The sequence below is a fragment of the Antechinus flavipes genome, chromosome 2 (genome assembly GCF_016432865.1).
Source record: "Antechinus flavipes isolate AdamAnt ecotype Samford, QLD, Australia chromosome 2, AdamAnt_v2, whole genome shotgun sequence".
Classification (NCBI taxonomy): domain Eukaryota; kingdom Metazoa; phylum Chordata; class Mammalia; order Dasyuromorphia; family Dasyuridae; genus Antechinus; species Antechinus flavipes.
This window is the reverse complement of record NC_067399.1, coordinates 607,291,097-607,310,933: the sequence shown is the minus strand read 5'-3', so window position 1 is coordinate 607,310,933 and position 19,837 is coordinate 607,291,097. Positions and strand designations below refer to the sequence as shown.

General features: G+C 36.9%; 1 pseudogene; it reads right to left on the bottom strand.

Moving 5' to 3' along the window:
• Positions 1–15,596, bottom strand: part of LOC127546936 (heat shock cognate 71 kDa protein-like) — a 173,557-nt pseudogene extending 157,961 nt beyond the window's left edge.
• Between the last annotated feature and the right edge of the window lie 4,241 nt (positions 15,597–19,837).

Here is a 19,837-nt window from a genome sequence, read left to right as displayed (position 1 = left end):
TCTGATTCAAGTGTACCTATTCAGAGTTTCAGCCCTTAACAAGCACTGGATGTGGAAGTGGAGTACTTAGAAATCTAGCCCTGCTACTCACTATCTGAATGACCTTGGACAGAGTGATTTCATGTTCCTCAGTTTCCTCAGTCATACAATAAATATTTTGGTACCATTCAACTCTAACATCCATTCCAAGTCTATATACATTCCATATAGTTCTTTAGGTGTATTTGGAGACAGAATGGGAGAGGAATTTTGAAATCAATGAAAAGATGCCACAACTTCAAAAATGTTAACCCCTTAGGCTAGCCACATGTTCCTTATAAAATGAAAGCTCGATTCCCTCTCTGTCTCCATTGTCTTGTCTTGTACCTGAGAAGGCTTAAAGAGGTAGCTAGATGGTGCAGTGGATAAAGTACTTAATCCATATCTTATTGTAAATTGTCCCACAGAGATATGCCATATAGCCCTATAGAGTTATATGTTAAGAAATACTACCAAAAATTTTTTCCAGTCAATTAGATAAGTGTAACTTAACTTAATCTTGAATATTTCAATTATGGTTGCTACAATTCATGTTAAATCTGATGAGACTGAGTATTTTTCTTTATGATTTTTGAGAATAAATTTTGAATGATTCAGGACATAAATACCAAATGTGCATTTTCAATAAAAAGCTGCTTTTTTATTTTTATTTTTTTGGCTTTCCAAAGCAGTTACTGAGCAGGTTTAAATGGTTCTTTTATTGAAATCAATTAATTTTCTCATTTGCTAAGCAAAAGAGGAGCAGTTGATTTTCAATAGAGGAAGAAAATTACTCCTATGTCATTTCTAACAAATAATTATGGTAATTGTACTGCTTCCCACCTGTGTGGAAGCACACTAAAGGCAGCTTTCTTTTGACTGAAGTTAGGAAGAAAATAGAGCAGATCTTCTCCCTAGGAAGAAAAACAGGATTAAAAATAGGGAGTTTCATTTTGATCCCTCTTCACAGTACCTTGTGGAGCAGAGAGCTCTCAGACTTCAAAAGAGAACTCAGTTAAGGCAAAATAAGTGAGTAGACAACAGATTTTGCTGCTGCTAGCTCCAAAGGATTGGAAGTTGCCTTTCCACAAACCATGGAGGCCAACCAAGGAGATGATCTATTTTCACAGGTACCTTGATCCTATGAAATGCCTGTCCATGCAGGGTTGGCTTTTCAGGAGATCCTTTACCTACTTGGAACTATGTTTGGCGGAGATAACTTAGAATTAGCTTCTCTTTACACAACGAAATATTTCTCCTATTCTCCTCTTGAATCATATTCTCCTAAAATCTGATGTCCATTCCCAGAACACATTTGCTTCCATCACCACAATTTGGATTCACTAAAGCAGAAGATCAACTCATTCCTATTAATTATAGTTTAAAGTAAAGGAAGAAGTCACCTTCTTTTAATGCTGTCTGCCTCAAAGCTGTGAAGATATTTAACAGATATATATATATATATATATATATATATATATATATATATATAAAATGTGTTCTGCAGTTGCTAGAATCTGTTGTACTTGGGGACATCCAAAAGCATAGGGAATACTATAAATTTAATCCATATTGCTGATCCCTTTTTTAATTCAGCAATGATTTCATGCCAGTCAGAAGAATATAAGGATCCATTTATAGCAAATCAATTAGTTCACAATCATGGATTTGAGCCTCTGTTATATGTTCAACAGTGGTTCTTTTTTTTTTTTTTTTTTTTTTTGCATCTCACAGAACCAAAATACCAAAATAAATTTGACACTTCCAAGCCCACCCAATTAAAGTTTAATGCATTAGGCTTCCAGAGAAAGATTCCCAGAGCCATCAATTTGATAAGACATACACAATTCACAAGTCTTGTTAAAATAGTCTAAAATCTGATGTCAGAATTATTGCTGTGTAAAATGGTTCTTTTATATTTCCCAAGAATTCATAAAAGGAAAATCACATATTCAAACAGTTTCTTTCTTCAGTAAGTCAGACATTTTTTCACCTGAAAAATTGCCTTTCATTTTGTTTTTTGTTTTTTAATCAAGGTAACAGCAAACCCCCAAAAAGAAAGATTTGGTTTTTTTTTACGGCTAGAAAAATAAAACAAAAAAAGCCCACAAATATATTTTTCTTTGCTTGAGAGTTTTGCTGCCAAAGATTTTCCAAACTTTAAGCTGGAAGAAACAATTTATCATGAATGAAAAGAAGTCCCACTAGAAATGAATATTAGGTGTCAGGCCCAAAGAGACATGAATGCTTTAAGATGTCTAACTTAGAGGAGTCACCATCCCTCCGTGCCTGGTCAAAAGCATCTCCAAATCCCCTGGCCCTATCAACAGACAATTATTTTCTGCTGTGCACTCCAGAGGGTTCTTCTTGATTCACCTCCTCATATTTCCTTATGCCCAACCTTTATCTTTCACCCATCTTGGTTTATATGATTATCTCTTTTTGGCACTTTTATTTTCATGGACCTAATTACTTTTTTATCTCCTTGGATTCTATACTAGATACTATCTTTCCTTGTGTCTCATAATTCTATTTCTTATCTTTCTAGTGTTTTAAAATGTGCAATGACAATAGACAATATAGGACAGAATAAAAAAAGAAAGCCTTAAGAAGACCATTCAAGTCACTCCTGAATTGCCACTAAGAAGGAGGTTGGTGGGACTTATCAAGGCAGATACACAGACACACATATATAAACATATATACACATGTGTGTGTATATATGTGTGTGTGACTATAATACAAAGAGATTTGGGAGTTAAAAATGAAGGATAATGAATTGCTGAAATGTTCAACTGTAGATCAAGATTGTGATGAGAAGTAAGTGAACTCAGAGCAGTGATTATGTACTGGAAGGATGCATGGGGAAAGAAGGAGGGAGGGAAAGAGCAGACATTGCAGTGAGGATGAAGACCAGAGTTAGTAAAGCAAAGGGGAGAGATAGAAGAACAGGAGATTATGATCAGAAGATTCAATGTCATCAGAAAATTCAGCATCATAAAAGTGGTACAGTTATGACAATGAAGAAATCTAAGGGATGATTATACTTCTGGGCAATTGAAATAGAAAGAAGCTGTTGTTTATGGGACTCTAGAACACAGATGAATTGGAAGGTCAACTTGCTTAAAAGAGAATCAAGGTGTAGAATGAAGTCCCTGAATAGAAAGACAGATATTAGAGTAGAGAAAAGAGATGTCATTGACAAAAAAAGTCAAATACCCAAGATCAAGCAGAGATCCCCTGGGCCCTCCACTAGAAACTTCTCTCCAAGTTAACACACACACACACACACACACACACACACACACACACACACACACACATATATTTCACCATCTTTTCCAAAGCATAGCATGCAAGTCTTCATCAAATTCTTTACTAAAACCTATTGATATAGTTTTCCAACAGGTTTTCCCTGATTTAGAAGTGTAGTAATTCTGTCAAAGAATATAATGATCTTCATGAAGTTATGCTGGCTATTTATGATCCTTACTTCATTTTTATGTTCACTAACCACCCTTTAATCATTACTTTTCTTATGATAGTATTTTAGATAATATTATTTAATAATATATAATTTGCAATTTTGCTAGGAATTGAAATCAGGTTCCCTGGTCTCTAGTTTGAAGTCCCTACTCTTCTTTCTTTGAAAATTGGCACATTTGAGAGGAGAAGCTTGATGTAACAGATAGGAGTCCTGGGTTGACTACTTGCTAGTTGTGTGACCAAGGGATAAATAATTCAATCTCTCTGGACTTCAATTTTCTTTCATGTAAAATGAGAGGACTTGAATAGAAGATTTCCAGTGTTCTTTCCAGCTCCCTAATTCTACAGCATTGAAATTTCTCCTTCTCTCTTATGTCAGCAAGCTACAGTAATTTGTTATGTCCTTGTAGAAAGATGGTTGACATTGCCACAGTAAAGTAGTTATCTCTAGTTAAAGAAATGTTGTGGTAAGGCTTAACAGGATTGTTTGCTATGCTCTTCTTTTCAAAGTAACCTTCTTGAAGATAAACAGAATTAGTGGTGTCAGTTTTGGTTCCATGCAAATTTTAACATAATTTTTAATTGTTTAAAATTTATAAAAACAAGTAAGAATTTGGCATTGCCTAAAATTCTAATTGCATGAAGTCAACAATGGTGTTTGCCTAATAATATATATATTTTTTATTTTTTTAAGCACTTTCACATATTACTTCATTTGATCTTTACAATAACCCTGGGCAATAGATAATGTAAGCACTGTTATTCCCATTTTACAGATAAGGAAACCAAAGCACAAAAAAATGAAGTGATTGGACCTAAGTCACATACAGAAATAGGCTTCTAATTAGTATTCCAAATCTATTTCTAATCCCCTGTTCTTCTTGAGGCTTTTGGAGCCACCAGCTTTCTACAAAATGGTTTTTGTTTGCAGTGGTTTGACTCAGTTTAAATGATTAATTCAAGCTGGAGAGGGGATAAAGCATTTTCCATGTTTTGAGCTGTGTGTTTATTCTGAATTATTGTTGGTTATAGTGTCCCAGGTTTTAGATGATTGATGTTCTGACAGCCATTACAATTTTAAACTGTTAAAATGTCATTAGGTCCATGATGTATTGAATTATATTTAAAAGAAGGAAAATAGAGACCATAAAAATGGTCATTTTTCTATCCTTTTGTGGTTGTGATTTGACAGAAGGTACCATAAGAAGTTCCAAGTGACAGCTTCCAATTCTTTTTTTTAATATCCCACTGTGAACAATGATATCTGGTGAGTTTCCTAGTTCATTCTCTAAATAGTCAAAAAGGCAATCTTCCTCCTATACTTTAGGGTAGATTCATTCTGGAATTCTGTTGTTATATTCCAGCCTTAGTTAATGGGGTAAAGCAAAATTTCACACAGGAAAAACAAAACAAAACAAAATACATGAAGGATGCCTATTATTCAGACTGTACAACAGACAAGCCATAGAGTTTTTTGACAAAGAAAATAACGAAAGAGTTGGACCCAAAATTAAATGAAAAATAAAGAGTAGGCTGGAATGCTTTTGGAAAATTGGGAAGTTCTTTAAATGATGTCGATTTTCTACTTCAAACAAAGCCCATATCTTTAATACCAATACTCTCTAAACAATAACATTCTCTAGGTGTTATTATTATGGCTATGAATTACAGAATATTACTATCACCAAAGAATTTTAAATTAATATCAGCCAGAGATCAATGGAGAGTGAACTTAATCTCAGAAAGAGGTCATTTGGAGTTCAGCTACTTAGCCAGGGAAAATATACCATTAGGTAGCTTCCCTTATTGATTAATTATTCTTACCAACTAGGTGCTAAATATAGTTATTTATAAACTTCTGGAGTATAAATGCTTTTTAAAAAAGTATCTGAAACTAATTTAAAATTTGTTCACCCAATCATTTAAGGTTATTATATTACATTTTTGTATATATTACATTTTTTGCATACTCCAGATTATGTACTTTTGGGAAAACCTCCAATCACCCTTCCTTATTTGCCCTTCTGTTATTTGCTAGTATCACTTCCATTTCTCCATATTTCTGAGCAGAGCAAAACACTACAGAAGACTCTCCTATATCCTCCTATTTTCTTCATTTTCCTTCCTTTCCTTCTCTCTTTCCCTTATTTCTTCTCAAACCAAAAATAGTAGATAGAGGTGACAATAAAGCTAGCATTTGACAGTTGTCTCTCCAAATAGAGGAATAAACCATTTCTTCTCATCTTTCCCCTCTCAAGTCCTGAGTAACTCCATCCCTTCCCCAGAATTCCACAGCTATAGGATCATTAAATAGGAAGAATCAAATAGAAAAGATGGCACTTCTACAATGTCCATCTTCTTTTTTCATGGTTAGCCTTGCTCCTATCTAGATTTTCTCCAAAACAGGGGGTCCATCAAAGCCTATGGCAGATCACCAGTATCATAACTGGACACAATTTAATTTTACCCAGATACCAGACAGATTTTTTTTTAACTTAGGTTTTATTTCAGAATAATCATGGAATGTTTGAAGATTGGAATATCCATTAAATGGTTTCTGGTCCATCCACCTAATTTTAAAAATGATAAATTCAAGACCTAGAGAGCATAATAAGCTTTCGTAAGATCATTGAGATCACTATAATTGGGTTGACTCACATGATAGGTAGAATATAAGAAAGTAAAATAGGGCTTCCTCTTTTTCTAGACCACAAACCCATGGAATATGATTCCAGCAAAGCCTATGAACATAGCACTTTGTGCTTAAGAATAAAATAAATCTATCATTCAAGAGAATGGAAAATAAATCTTAATACTCAGCATGTTTTTAAATTCTGGGTTTTTTCTGTTTATGCAGAAACATATAATTTCTGACCCAGAATGATAGTCTAGCTGACACAATATGATTTAACATAAATAGTAAAAATCAGTGGGGCCAGGATTAGCTTTCTCACTTTATACTCCTTAGCCCTGTGACCTGGACAAGTCATTGGCTGCTCTCCCTTTGTCTCAGCTCTCTCTTCTGCTAAATGGGGTGATCCTCAGGTACTCCTTTCCTTGGATTATAGGAAGAATCAAATGAGATCATGGGTGAGAGAAAACTTGGAAAAGTGAAAGGTATTGTGCAATGCAAAAGTAGGGTATTATTTTTTGTGCAACTGTAAAGAAGGCTCAGTCACATCATCGCATTCATCAGATCTAAATAGTCATTTTTCTCCAACCCATTAATCTGATTCTATGGACACAAAACCACAGAAGTTGGTTTCTGAATTTGCTCAATGAAAAGAGAAAAGATAAATCTTTCTGAACTCTTAACTTCTTATAAGAGTTAATATCAGCATCTACACTGGGTCAAGTAGTGGTCCTTTGACCTTAAATAATGTATTCTACCTCGTAGGCATTGAAGGCAATGCCAAATCTGGGGAGCAAGCAGTGAATTAGGGCTATAGTTTATCACTTCCCAACTAAATCATGTTTAAGTAGAGCATCTTGAAATATCTCTGATCTTAGAAATTAGAAAAGAAAAAGAGGAGAAGAAAAAGGAAGAAGGAGGAAGAGAAGAAGAAAATGAAGAGGAGGAGAGAAGAAAAGAGAAGCGGAAAAGAGAGAAAAGAAGAGAAGTATAAAAAAAGAAAAAATTTTCTTTATATGTTTACATTTTGATAGTCCTAGAATTTGCTTATCACCTTTTGTCTTATAGATTACCAACACTGAATTGGATTATTTTGTATAAAATAAAGACTAGACACCAGCACAGAGTATTGGAGTTTGATTCTCTATTCTACTCCTTGCTCTCTGAGCACCCCTGGAAAATTCACTTGATCTCTCTGGGCCTGAATTCCCTCCTTTGCAAAATGAATGGATTAGACTATTTGTGTTTCTTAATCATTTTTTTTTAAATATCATAGACCCCTTTGGCCAATGGAAGGAACCCTTTTTGGAATAATGCTTTTCAAGGCATGAAAAAAATGCATATGATCACAAAGGAACATAATTTTTAAAATAAGCAACTATGTTGGAGCTATCAGCATAGTTGCTTTTTTTTTTAAATTAAATTCATGGACTCCATGTTCAGACACCCTGGATTGGATGGATCTCTAAGTATTTTTCTGCTCCAAATCCTCTGGCCAGCTAAACTCAAACTAGATTATTCATTGTTGTGTGTTACGACGTTTCAAAACCAGAACTGGTTCTTGTAAGCTAATCTTAAAAAGCAAATGTCTATAGATTCACATGAAGTTGAATCAAATCAAATCAACTTTTGAGTTTCCTTAGGAAAAAATCAATATCCTTGTTTTAAGAATTCTAATTGGATTGAAGTAATTGTAAATCAATCTGAGATAGAATGCTCAAAGAAGACATGACTCATGGCTTCGTCTAGGGGAAGCTCAAACATTTGCAATTCTAAGGGTAGTAGAACTCTTTGTAAGGGCAGGACTGATGGAGGCAGGGGATGAGCCATACCCCTCTCCATTTACAAGCTGGGGGCTTTCCTGAATTTCAGGTCCATTTGCATGGCCAGATTAGAGGCCCTGAGCTTATCAGGAACTGAAAAAACAAAGGGAAAGATGCAGTTTTATATTCACAGTTTCTGACAGATTCAGTAGATGAGCAAACTGGATCATGGGCTATTTCTACCTTGAGAATGAGAAGTAAAATAGTTATCAGTTGCACTCATAACTAAGAGAAAAAGCTGGAGACTTCCAGAGGCAGAGAGGCAGGTCAGCAGAGGTCCATCAGCAGCTTTGAGGGTTCTGTTAGGGCAGAGGCTATGGGCCATGAAAGGTCAATGTTTTAACACAAGTTGACTAGTCCAAGACATGTGACTCAGGTGGACTAAGTCTTAGAGAAAGATACTATTTCACCAAAGCAACAGCAACAAGGGGCAGTGAAGGAGACTGACAGAATTAGTAAATAATTCTACTCAATAGAAATTAGAAATTTTTTTTGGCATCTGCATCCAGACAATGAGTGTAGAGTCCCAGCAAATAAGAACAAGAGCATCCTGAGTGGATGCCTCACAGAGCAGAGAGGTAAACAGTGCCCAAACCAAGTCAAAGAACTAGAAGAGGTGAAGCTATATTTATTTATGCAGAAGGAGGCTCTTGCTGGGATGTGAAACATCTCAAAGCAAGAGTCTCCCAGGGAATCTGTAGTCTTCTCCAATGTCATGCAAATCTATATCCCTTTGTGTATAATGAGCTGGAAATCTTTACATTACTTGATCAAATGAATTAAAACACAGTTGTTGTTGTTTTTTAACCTTAGGGTAATATATAAAAGTTATTTATTATTGTTTGTTATTTACTTTGCTGTTCTCTCCTAATTAAATATTTGTTACTTTATTCATATCTCTGGTTCCTTGGTTAAAAATTTGGTGGATTAGTACACTAGCCAAATAGTACTTGTTGTTGTTTTCAGTCATGTCTGACTTTTTTGTGACCTCATTTGGGGCAAAAATGTTGGAATGGTTTGCCTTTTCCTTCTTCAGCTCATTTTACAGATGAGGGAACTGAGGAAAACAGAATTAAGGTACTTGCCCAGGATTATACAGTAAGACATAGTAAGTGTTTGAGGCAAGATTTGAACTCAGAAAGATGAGTTAGTCTGACTCTAGGCCTAGTACTCTATCCACTGTGCCACCTAGCTGCTAAACAGTACTTTTTTACATTGCATTGACTATAGTACAATGAACACAGTGATTTGATAAGACAGTTAAGAGGAATACCTTTTTCATAGCACTTGACCCCAAATTGTTTCTCCTTAATTCTATTTTACTTCAATTCTCTGGGTCTCAGTTTCCTTCTATGTAAAATGATGAAAAGCTGATTAAAAATTCACATCCATTGGGCTCAAGATTCATGGATTGTTTAGAGGGGAATTGAGAATATTATGCTTGAGAACTATTGTCTTTTTTTAGCTCTACCAAAATATACAACATGATTCAGTATAATCAATGAGTAAACATAACTTCTGTAGTTTGGATACATAATAGATCTTGTGTCCAAATGTATTACTATATTTTTATGTATGTATAAGTTATTGTCATGAATTTAAAAAAATATTTTAAAAGCATTAGCAGATCCATACCATGCATTTTCTAAGTCAGAAATAACAATACAGCTTCTATCATGTACATTTAAATTAACTTTTTTTAAACATTAAGCTGTCCTCATACTCTTAAAGTCTGGGAACTCTTATCCAAATTAAACATAAGATTCATGTTTCATATGAACAATACCAAGGAGCCATTGTCAAGCTGCCCTTAAGATTGTTTTCTGAACACTTCCCAAAATATGTTCAAAGATTTATATAGGGGAAAAGGCAAAACCTCTTCATGAATGAAGACTTAAAAGCAAATATACAAATAAAATAAATAAAATATTATTTGCCTTATATGCCTTAGATAAAACTTATATGCCTTAGATAAAAGCTATAAAATTATAAATGGCATTTATATTGAATTCAACAAATAATTCAATGTAACTTAACCTCATTGATCCTCAGTTTCTATCTCTATAAAATGAAGAGATAAGACTAAATTGTCTCTAAGGTCACGTTTAGCCCCTAATTCTACAATTTATGACCTCTCTGTTGCTTCCAACCAACATGTACTGATTACCTTACCCTAACCAATAACCATTCCATTTCTATGTGAGTTGGGAGTTGATATGTGAGAGAAGGTCATGGATAATATAATTAATAACAACAACAACAACAACAAACCATTTATATATGTAATATCTGCTATATGCCATGGGACATAAGTATTGGGCTTGAAGTCAAAAAGACTAAAATTTCTAAGAGTTCAAATCTGACCTTAATCATGAACTAATTGGGTGACCCCAAGCAAGTCATTTAACTATGTTTACCTCAGTTTTTTCATCTGTAAAGTGAGTTGAACAAGAAAATGGCAAACCACTCCAGTATATTTGCCAAGAAAATACCAAATGGGATCATAAGCTGAACACAACTGAAAAATGACCGAACAAAAATATACCAAGTACCAGATTTACAACTGTCACCTCATTTTATCTTCACAGTCTTGGAAGGCAAGTATGATAATTATCTCCATTTTACTGCTGAGGAAGTTGAGACAAATAGAGGTTGAATGGTTTTTTCAAAGTCATACAGGTAATAAGTGTCTGAGGCAGGATTTGAAATCAGGTCTTCTAACTCTAGACCTATTGCTTTGTGTACTATGAAAGGCCTTCTTAAATTTTTTCTACTTGTGACCCTTTTTTATGTGACCCTGAATATACAAGAATATAAAATCAAATCAAAGACTTACTGATAATAAATCATAATTTCATAACTCCATATTCAATTATGAGACCTTATATGAAGTCTCAAATCATAAGAAGCTGGGCACTTTGGCTATCTAGCTTCTTAACAATGAGAGAGACAGAGACAGAGAGAGAAAGAGGGAGAGATTTCTCTGAAATCTAGAAATTTTTTTCATGAAATTTTTGATATCTGAAGGATATCTTAAAGCAGAAATTAGGATTTAAAAAAAGAGTTTTCCCTCCCACAATTATCTTCTCACTCATTGAGTATATCAGGTCAATTCTCAATAATGTTGTTGTTTGACTGCATGACTTCCCAATTGCTCTCATTTCATTCCCACTGTCACATCCTGATTCAGGTGTTCACCACCTTCCACCTAGACTTCAGCAATAGTCTACTAACTAGTCTTCCTGCTTCTCAGAAACTACTTCTTAAAGTCAGTCCCTGAAATAATTGCCAGAATAATCTTCTTAATCTACAGTTCTGATCACATCACTCATCAGCTCAAAATGTTCACTGGCTCCCCATTCAATACATTTGCATTTCTGTGGAGCTATAATCAAGGTGGGTATTGCTGCCAACCATGAAAACTACAATCATACACCTCTCATTATATGCAGCTTTTGTCCATGATCTTCTATAAATTCTCCCCAGAAGGGTCAAGCCATATGCTCAGGTCCTTCCTTTAGCCATCTTGACATCCATTGTTCAACAATAAGTACAGTATGAGGACTCTTCTAGCTCTTTCTTTTCCCATCACATAGTTCTCTGATGACATTCTACCCATTTCTTTGCTAATGAAATTCTTCATTTGGTGCTACATTCCATCCTCACTTTGATAGTTTGTTCCTCTCCGTTGTACTTTGGATATAATTTTAATTCTTCTGTGACTATGGTAATCCACATTTTACCTATATAGCATCACTTGAAGAATATTGTTTAAAAAAAAAAGGATGTCTTGCTTCATTTCTCAAATATATAGTGAATTGAATTAAATTTATGAAAAATAAGAGCCATTTCCCAATTAATGATTGGTCAAGGGATAGGAACAGACAGACAATTTTCTATCTCATCATTCTCAGAAATCTCTCAGGTTCATAGCTCAGTGTTATTTAATTAATTATTAATTTTTTACTCCTTCTAACTTCCTATTTCTAATACTTCTTCTCTCTACTTACACAGCCACCATGCCAGTTCAGTCTCTCACTTCCTCTAGCCTAGATTAATTAGGAGGCCTAATTGGTATACCTCCTAAAAGTATGTCCCCTTTTCACCCCATTTTCCCATTCCATATGGGCTCTCTTTTATTTCTAGGATCAAAAAGATAATCCTCTGTTTAGCTCTTAAAATCCTTTACAACTTGGCTCTAACCTATATTCCCAGCTTCACTGGACGTTACACTATGTCTCATCCTCTTTGTAAACCATTTTAATTGGCCTTTTCTTTGCTTTTCACATGTAATACGCCATCTCCCATTTCCATGTCTTTGCATTGGCCAACCACCATGCATAGAGAACATTTCCTCCTCCCCTCTGTCTCATCATATAATCTTTTTAAAAATTATTTTATTTTTAATTTGTGGAATCAAACAAGCATTTCCATAACATAGTATAATAAAAAAGATAATTGCATATAAAATTTCAAATCTATTATGTACAACTTGCTATTCCTTTTAAACATATAGTAAAATTAACATAGTAACTCAATTATTACTTTCTATATGAAGCCCTTCCTGATTCTCTAAATTGCAAGTGCTCCCTCTGTTCTGCATTTTATGTATTCTGTATTTATTCTCCTTATATTTATTCTGCATATATTGATGTATATATACTTGAGAATAGATATTCTTTCTTTATAACTTTATGGTCAATGCATAGCACACTGCCTGGCACATAGTAGATCCTTCATAATGCTTCAGTGATCGATTGATCCAAAAGTAACAAGAATGTCATTTCACAGACCATTTGGTCATTTTGTGAAGTGTAAGTTATGTTCAGGGAAGACTTGTCCTTCTGGTGTGAGGGCTGTGGATCCCTTTTTTGAACTGCTTTTCACCTTTGGTGTTCACCTGATCCACCTAACTCTTACCTATGACTCCAGGAAGCTGTAGCATACTCAGCAGCCACATCTTGGTAAACCATGTTGGCAGATGAGTTAAAATTAGGTTGAGGGTGTGAATCAGTGACTTGGGGAGGAAGAGAATAGGATGCATCTACCCCCAAGCATGTGAAGACTTCCCCTGGTAGAATGAGCTGATAAAAACAATGTATTCCAACAGCCAAGAAGCAGGCATTGTGGAATGCTATTTCTATTTTGGTATAGAGCCTTGCTTGATAAATATTTATTGAATTGACTGCAATTAAATTTAATATAAAACACATTAATTGCTTTGTCTTGCATGTCCAAGCCAAATTATCACGTAGGTTTTTAGCTTGGAATGCTTGTTAAAATATGTTTAAAATAAAATAAAATATATAGATGTACCCTATTTGGTACATCTGCTTTAGTACTTTAGTGGATTGAGAATAAAAATAATCTTTATCTATTTTCACTAATGACTATTTATGAAATGGAAAAATGCTAAAGAATTTTGTGATAATGATAACTTCATTTGCATCTGCTCTCTCTCTACCTATTAAACATAGGAGCACTTTCAACATAGCTCTTCCTCCCCAAATCTGTTAGTATATTTAGCAAATTATTCTCCTGCCCCTAAGTCATGGATTTCTTTGCTCTGTTTTTTTCTTAGTCATTTAACTTAACTAATCCAGTGGTATGTCTGAAGGTATTTCATATAGTGCTAATTTTCTATCATAATATCCAATCTGACACTTAACAAGCTTATTGCTAATAATAGTAATGTCACATTGCTTTAATACCTAAAGTTTGCAAAGCACATTTCTCATAGAGAGGAGAGGCAGGTAGTGCAGCTTGTTCAGTTGCTTTTCACTTGTGTCTAACTCTTTGTGACCTCATTTAGGGTTTTCTTGGCAGAGACACTGGAGTGGTTTGCTGTTTCATTTGCCAGATAATTTGACAGTTGAGGAAATTGGGAGAAACAAAATTAAGTGACTTGCCCAGGGTCACCCAGCTAGTAAGTATCTGAGGCCACTTTGAGTTCCAGCAAACCACTCCAGTATCTCTGCCAAGAAAACCCTAATGGATCACAAAGAGTTAGATATGGCTGAAATGACCTAAGAACAACAATATCAACTTCCTGATTCTGGACCAGAGGCTCTATCCTCTGTGCCATCTAGTAGTACAGGTATTATCAGCTTCATTTTACAGTTAAAGGGTACAGAGAAATTACCTGATCAATTCAGGATCATGCAACAGGGAAGCAGGACTAGAAATCCAAGTTCCTACTAATTCTAATTCAACTCATTCCTCTCCACCATACTAAGAAAGCCATCAGCTCTGACATCACTCTAGATGAATTTGGAGGCACTAAACATACTGTTTGTACTGACTGCCTTTGTCATAATGCTCATTGATATCAATTTAGCATTGAAATTGGTTCCTGGGTGATTTCTTGAGACAATAGCTCACTTACCTTTAAGTATAAAAGTGCCTTTCCCCCCAGCCCCCAAATATGTGGTTCAATTATACATGACACTGTTGATGGAGAAGGCAAAGATAGCAAGTAAATTACTACATAATCATAGTCTGGTAGCTTTTACAATGGCAGTGGGCTGGGAAAAATTAATAGCAATTTTGAGAACGCACTAGTGTGGGTTTGGAAATGCCACACTAATGTTCATATCAAAAATGATCTCTTTTTTCCCCCAGGAAACTTTTCACTGAAAATGAAAAATGTTCTCTTCTCCCACTGACCATGATCCATCTTGGGCGTTTTTTTTTTCAAATAGATGATTCAACAATTGGCACAAGATAAAGAAGAAGTAAGGATGCTTAACAAAAGGATTGTTATATGTAACCATCTCTTACACAAGGATTATGGAAATTTAGGTTTATTTCTAGAAGTATAGAGCTACAAAGGACCTTAGAGAACATTATTATCCATTTATTGTTCAGTTATTTCAGTCTAACTTTTCATGATCTCATATGGAGATTTTCTTGGCAAAGAGACTGAAGTGGTTTGCCATATCTTTCTCCAGTTCATTTTACACATCTGTAAATGAGGAAACTGAGGTAAACAGCACTAAGTGGTTTTCCCACGGTCAGACATCACAACTTGTTAAGTAAAGCCCAAGATTTGAGCTCAGAAATATGGTTTCTTCACTGCAGTTCTAGTACTTTATTCACTTCAGCATGTAAACTGTCTATTAAGCACCTACACTTTTCATATTAACAGTCTATAGGCGGCATTGCCATTGCGACGGCTTTTCAGCTCAGATCCCCTCTGTTAGCTGGCTTCTTGACGCAGCTGCCCATATTGCTATCGCAATCTTTCTTGCCCTTATTGCTCTCCCAATCCTTATTCACCTCTTCACTTCAATAAATATTGAAGACTGAAGAATTCCTGACTCCGTCTGACTTTAAATATGCGGTCATTACATTTGGTGGCCAAGCTTGGGAACCAAGGACCCTACTTTCACTGAAGAAGTCTCTGGTGACCAGGAACTTAGGAAATATTTGGTCAACACCTTGGGGAAAAACAATCGGATATCTACCCATGATTCCATGCAGGAGGATTGAAAGGGCCTACTGTAGAAAGCCAAAGCAGTACTAGCTCGAAGTCAACATACCGCACCTTTGTCAGAGCGAGAAAATGTGCAGGTGCAGGACCTCGAGGTCCAGGAGGAGAGCAGTGCGGTAAGGCCAAAATCGGGAGGAAAGGACATTGTGGCCCCATCCTCAGGGAGGAAATTTGCTGTTGACACAGCTCGTGTTCCCTTGAGAGTTCCTTTAGTAACCGCCTCACGTTGGTGATCCAAAAGCCTCCCCGGCCTGTCCTGGGCAAGGAGCCGATTTTCCTCAGAAGAGGAAACATTTTATGCTGTCCAAAGAAGTGGAGACATGCTCCGACACCAGGCTTTTAGGCTCCTCTGTGCGCCCCGAGGGGGCAGATGCAGCGGCTCTAACAACCGATCCAGGCTGGGCCATGGCTGCTCCCTAGCGGAAGCCGGTCAAAATATTCCCAGTCCTGCCATCTAACGGCGGGACATCCTTGAGAGTTCTCTACCAACCGTCCTTCCCTTGGGCTCAGGGAGGAGGACCCCTACCCCCAGGAGCGACCCAAGTTAGGCCAATCAAAATCATGAGTGTTCCTCGAAATACAAAAATATCCCCAGTCCTGACAATGGTGGCCAAGACATCCCCCGAAGTTTCTTCCAGAGCTTCCTCTATTTGTCACCGGGAAGAAGCTCCTCCCCTTGACCAAGCTCTCCACTTACTGGCCTTTAATTAATCATTGCTCCTGGCAAGAACAACAAAACGTCCCCAGTCCTGACAAGGAGTTCTCCCCGGGGAGAAGAGCCTGCGGCACCCGAACAACCTCCGCCATGTTGTACTGGGAAAACCAGGGGGTCCTCGAGGAGCACCAGAACATTCCAGCCAGCCTCGGCTCCCCAGTCAAAACCTCCTCCAGCAACACTTCCCAAGCACTCCTCCCAAATCCCGAAGGAAAACGGTGGGGGACAACAAGGTTCATTTTGGTCCTGTTTTAAAAACTTCCGCTCTGGAGGGGACTAGGAAGATGAGGTGATTGGGCTCTACAAAATTCTCCCACAAAGGGAACAAAGCGTTAACTTAGAAAAATGTAGACATACAAATTAGACTTGGGGTATCACAGGGGGTCCTTCACACACAACCCAAAGGGTTGTGAAAAAAGCCATGGGACTGGTGAGGAACCTCTCTAAAGTGGCAACACCTCCAGGCTAAATCCCCCGAAACAAGTGGGGCCCCTCAGCTAAGCCGGGAGCGGCCAGAGCCTCAGGATGAAGCACAGACACTTTTCTCTCCCAGACTCTCTTGTCAAGGTGAGGTCGAGTCCTGGAGGCCTGAGGGAAGCTGGGCTGACTAGGACGGCAGCCAGGTCCAGCTGGGTCACTTGGACGTGGCACTGAGGACGTGGCCCTGGCGAGGATCCAGCTCTGGGCGGGTGCAGAGGCAGTGGATCCAGGATGCTGCTGGCTGCTGGTACTTGCAGGCAAGGGGAGCTCTTGCCTTGGGGTCCTTGGTCAGAGTCCTTGGGGTTCCTGGTCAGAGGGCACTTCTGAAAGGAAGCTTGAAGAACTCTCCCCCCTCCCCATACATCAATTAAAAGAGCTCAATAATCATTCCTCGTTTTAAAAAACACACCTGCAAGGAAGCACCCCACCATTAAAATATATTATCAGAACAGGGAAGACAAGAGTTCATCTTCAGAGGATGACACTTCAGTAAAAAAAGCTTTTACCCTGAAGAGTAATGTGCAATGGCGGCAAAACCAAAGAAAATGTGTAGAGCTCAAAAAAGTACTTAAAATCAAAAGAAACTGAGAAAAAAGTAACCAGGAAAAAAAAATGCTTCCAAGAAAAACCCAAAGTATTAAAAAAAAAAAAAAAAAAAAAAAAACTTTCAAAGGCAGAAAGGAGTCTCAAGATGAAAATAAAGTCTGAAAAATGACGATTGGCAATGGGAAGCTGTAAAGGGCTGAAATGCTGAAAAAAAGTGTGCTTGAATGAGAGGAGGAGCAGTTAAGGGTAATTACTCATTGGATATGAGACAATGACTCTATTAGCATATGTTTGGATAAATGGCTCTTCTCACAGTTGCTGCTGGGTGAATGTTTGCTGTTAAGATAATCATAGGCAAGGATTAGAGGGCAGAGGGACAGAGGCCAGAGACTATCTTTGCAGCAGGACGAGAAGGAGAGAAGTTGGTGACTTTGGACAGGGACAATCGAAGATACATCTTTGGGCGAGCCTGTGGCAGTTTGCCTGCTGCTTTCACTTCTCCTCCTAAGGGCCAAAGACTTTTACTTCTCCTGATTCGGTCTGATCCTATGGCCTCCAGTGAGCTAATCGGGACTTAACAGGAAGTCATAGAAGTGAAGAACAACCAAGAAGTGACAATAGAGATTGTAAATATTGAAAACAAATTGAACATCGTGAAAAATAACTTAAAAGACAGATCTGGAGAACAGATTAGGAATAGAAAACTGAAGAACTGGACTACCTGAACATTTTGACCAAAAAAAGAACCTTAATATAGTAATGCAAGCAATAATTTGGGAATACTGTCCTGGAATGCTAGGACATGAGGGGAAAATGTCAAAATAGGAAAAAAAAATCCCCCAATACCATCTCAACGAAATCCATTGTGGAAAACATCAGAATGTTCGTGCTAAATTTAGAAACCCATAGATCAAAGAGAAAATTTTGGAAGAAACAAAAAAAAAATTCATATAAGTGAGAACCACAATTGGAATCGAACAAGACATATCAGCAGCCCCAGTAAAAGACTGGAAAAGACCTAGTGAGTGCTGATTCTGAGAAGGGAGGGGCAGAGAGAAAGCCAGCAGAATAGAGAAAAAAGGACAAGGGGAGGGAAGGAAGACAGAGGAAAAAGACTGAGATAAAAGAGGAGGGAGGCCAATGAGAGTAAGAAGAGGGAAAAAGTTTACATTAGAAAAATTTCATATAGTATATTTAAAATTTTATTTTTTTAATCTTGAAATTAGTATTTTTCCAAATACATGTAGAGAATTCAACATTCATTTTTGTCAAAGTTTGTGATTCCAGTGTTTCTCCTTTGCTCCCTCATCCCCACTCTTCCCATGACAGCAAGTAATCTAAGGGAAATACAACTCTTTCATGCACTGAACTGTAATAGGCTGAGGCTTGAGTTAATGCACTGAGGTCCCAAGCACGTGAGGCTAAATAGTAATTGGACCATACTCTATTAATATATATGCTTGGAGAAAGAATGGCCCCACCCACTCTTTGTGCAAGTCCTGATGTGTTGTATAGGAAATGATGATTTTGGTGGGTGGAGGCAGGGGTGTGGAAAGGGAAGCAGAAGGAGTGACTGCTGGCTGGCATCCTGACACAGTTTCTTGCATTGCCATTGCGCCGGCCCTTCATCTCCAACCCCCTCTGCTAGCTGGCTTCCTGTCACAGCTGCCCATGTTGCTATCGCGATCCTTTTTCACCTCTTCACTTCAATAAAGATTGAAGATTTTTCCCTTAACTTGAAAAAAAAAAACAAAAACAAAAACAAAGTCTATAGGCAAAGGTTCACACAAGACAAAGGATCTGTCCAGCTAATGACTCAAGGTTAGAATTAAGGATTCCTCATCACCAGTTACTTGTTATTTCCTAGAACATTAAAATCATGGCAAAGAATTAATTGAGGATAGAGTTCACAATGCCATCTATATTGTCATAAAATGTCAGAACTAAAAGGAATTTTGAGCATCAGATACTCTAATCCTTCCCTCCTTATTTATAGAGAAAGAAAGCAGAATCCAGTTCTCTGGACAATGATTTGTCTAAGATCACACAGCAAATCAACAGCAGAGATGAGACTAGAACTCATATGTGAGAGGCAACATGTTCTAGTGGATGGAACACTGGACTTGGAATCAGACCTAAACATCCCATGAACTTATAATATTTTTTTCTGGTTAATATTTCAAGCCCTCTGATATTTATTGCTCAAGTAACCATACGTAAGTTAATCAACTCCTCTGAAAACTGATTTTCTCATCTATCAAATGGATATAATAATACCTGAAGTATTTAAATCATAATATTGTCATCAAAGTCAAATTAGAGAAGATATGGGAAAGGTTTTGAAAATCTAAAAGTGCCATGTAAATGTCAGCTTCAATTCTTTCCACTGAATGTAAATGCTTGGAAGTCATAATTTCTTTGTTGTTTTTATTGGTTTTGAGTGTGAGTTTTCTTCAATAGTATTTTATTTTTCTGAATATGTAGTGTTCTTGGTTGGTTTTCTGGAGGTCTCTGGGACCGCCTTCTTTTCAGTTGAGTAATCACCACAAGAATAGCCAGGTGTTAAAGTCCAAATTCTTTATTGTCTCCTTGCCTGGGGCCTGGCTAGCTCTCCTGAGGCCCTTCAGATGGTCCTTGGTCTCTGT